This window comes from Macrobrachium nipponense, chromosome 27 (assembly GCF_015104395.2).
Source record: "Macrobrachium nipponense isolate FS-2020 chromosome 27, ASM1510439v2, whole genome shotgun sequence".
NCBI classification, from domain to species: domain Eukaryota; kingdom Metazoa; phylum Arthropoda; class Malacostraca; order Decapoda; family Palaemonidae; genus Macrobrachium; species Macrobrachium nipponense.
This window is the reverse complement of record NC_087216.1, coordinates 32456178-32459419: the sequence shown is the minus strand read 5'-3', so window position 1 is coordinate 32459419 and position 3242 is coordinate 32456178.

The window sequence follows — 3242 nt, the reverse complement described above, 5'->3', positions numbered from 1 at the left end:
TATATTTTCACTTTTGTACATTCACTAAGTTGCACCCAGGTAGCACTGAGAACTTTCAATTATCCACCCATTACCCTCAACAACCTCATACTGTGTGGCAGCCTAGTCCCGTTGTATACAGTGGGACCCCCGTATTCGCGTTCTCCGGATTCGCGGACTCACACATTCACGGATTTCTCTCGGGAACATTTCCCCACATTATTCGCGGAAAATTCGCGCATTCGCGGTATTTTTCTATGAGAAATATCCACAAATTCCTGGTTATTTTGATCAATTTCATCATAAAATGCACTTTTTGTGATAAAAATATTTAAATAACCAAGTATGAAAATTTTTAGTGGTTTTTCTTGAGTTTTAACAAACAAAATAGGCTGTTTTTAGCGTTTGTATAGAGGTTCCAAACATTCGCGGGTTCTACCTATTCACGGGGGGTTTCTGGTAGGCATCCCCCACGAATACGGGGGGACCACTGTATATGTTTATGCATACTTATATATATACTGTATATATACATTGAGTCCCCTGTTTACGACAGTTTCGGCTTATGACATTCCGAGGATACGACGCTTTTCAATTAGTATACTATTCATCAGAAATTATTTCCAGGTTTACGATGCCTTTTCTGACATTAGAAATATGACTCCAATAAGGCAAAATAATCAATATTTGAAGTTTTTTTTTTAGGAAAAAGTAATAGAAATGAGTTTACATGGTTTTAAATACACCCAAGCATTAAAAGTAAGGTTATCTTAGGATTTTTTATGAATTTTGATGATGTTTCGGCTTACGATGATTTTCGGCTTACAATGCATCTCGAACGGAACCCTCGTTGTACACAGGGGACTGCCTCTCTGTGTGGGTGCGTGCGTGCGTGTGTGTGTATATATCTATCTATCTATCTATCTATCTATCTATATATATGTGTGTATATATATATATATCATATATATATATATATATATATATATATATATATATATATAATATATATATATATAATAGATATATATATATATATATATATATATATATATAGATAATAATTTTAAAGCTACAGATATCAAATATTTAATATCAAATTCACTATGTACTCAGAATAACTTACATCCAAGCATAACTGTATTTGATAAGTGTATCTGGGCCATTCAAGTTTCAAACCTTGGCCTTTCATTTAAATACGGGCAGTCCCCCGTTATTGGCAGGGGTTCTGTTCTCGAAACACAGCGACTTATGGCGCTTATGGCACCAATAACCAGTTAATGGAGCCTCTGATAGGTATGTTATGGCGCCATAACTCTATTATCAGCACCCCCCCTTATGACGCCGATAACCGAAACTTGGCCCTTATGCACCATAACGTTGCCAATTTTATGGTGCTAGACGAGCACCATAAAACCGGCTCGCCATTAATCGAAAACGCTGATAACCGGGGACTGCCTACAGTGATAGATGGTGGACCTCCACCCCCATGGGTGTAAGCTATTCCCAAGGTTAAATGCATTTGATATCCAGTGATACTTTTGCTTAATATTTTCTGGTAAAACACTGGTTATAAACTGTCCATGTTTTCCTAAATATACATACATCTGAAGATATAACTATGTAAAACTTTGATGCATTTGACTAGTATTATTAAAAAAGCTGCAAATAATCAAGTTGCCCTTGACAAACTAATATTTGTAAATTGGGAGCAGACATGTTTGTTTCAATTTTACAATTCCGTACTAAAATGAAATTAGAAAAGCGCAAATTAAAAAATGAGATACAAAAACAATTATGTACTCCTTCATAAGTTTTTCACTTAAAAGGCAGATTCTTATTTCAATTTGGTGTATAGATGGCAACTGATGATTTTCCTTTATTACACTCTTATTAAATTAGCAGAACAGTTTCACTGGAAAAATAACTCAACAGTTACTACGTACATAGAAAATACTAAACAAGTTGAGAAACCCCAAAAATAAAAGCATCTGGTTTCCTTTCTGCCTTCATGACTATTCCAAAATCCAAAAACAGACAATAAATCATAAAAAGCACACATTATTTCACAAAACTTTCTTCTAGGGATAACAGTCACCAGTTTCTTTTTATTCATTTGTTCAGTTCAAGGAGCAAATAAAAATCAGAATTAAGTACAAAATGAATGAAGGCTAATAAAATAAGCCCTTCAGCCAAAAATATATTGATGCATAAAAAAAGATGATATAATTTCTATTTACCCTACTTCATGAGCACAATTCATTTTTTTTCTTTTTACAGAATACTGTGTTTCCTTAAGTGTTCAGTTTTCGACGACCTAATATACATACACATAAAAAAGTTTTTAAATGAAATCAAAAGATGAATTAAATGAAACAGAAAAATTGTTTGGACCAATATTCATAAACAGAAAAGTAAAGTTCCGTCACGACACTTTAAAAGAAAATATTTCCTAAAACAAGATAAGAAGCAACACTTTGGTATCTTGAACACATAAAAATTATTCAAAATTCTTTTGACATATATTTGTTTTGGGATGGCCCATTTCAAAAATCTGCATAAAGAACTCATGGTGCACATTTATTAATAATGATAAAACATCCCCAGTAAATGTTTTATGAATCAACACAACCCAAAGATTCAAAGAACTTGAGAAATCCAATATGATTTTCAAGGCTATTAAAAATCTTATTCAAAGCATCTGAACCCCTTTGAGACTAGGTTGCCATTTGACAATGGAAGTACAAAGCCATTATTCACTTCTTAACACAAAATTGTTCAACTTATGGAACACGTCCCTATCACAAAATACTTTGTATAGATGATAAGAATGAAAAAAATTACCTAAATGCTTTAAATATATAAATATCTCAAAAACAGATCTATGTCATTCAAAAGGTAAACAGAAAACATAAGCCTGTATTACCTTAATTCAATAATGTTTTCTAAGGATGAAAATCTATGATTACTCAAGTTTACATTCAATATTAAGAACATCATAATGAGTATATGTCATTTAAACTGATAAGAATTCAGATAAGAATTCAAAGTGCAAAAACTATTTACTGGAGAGTATCTCTGTAATTCTTACAGCTTGAATCGCATATTTCAAACAAAGGAACCTTCCTATAATACATAGTCATTACCTTCCAATAACATGATTAAATGTACACGCATTGTCTAACATCAGGGAAGAAAATTCCTCACTTTCATAGAACATCTTTATGTTGTTAAAATGATTAAGCTGTAAGACCTACAAACAC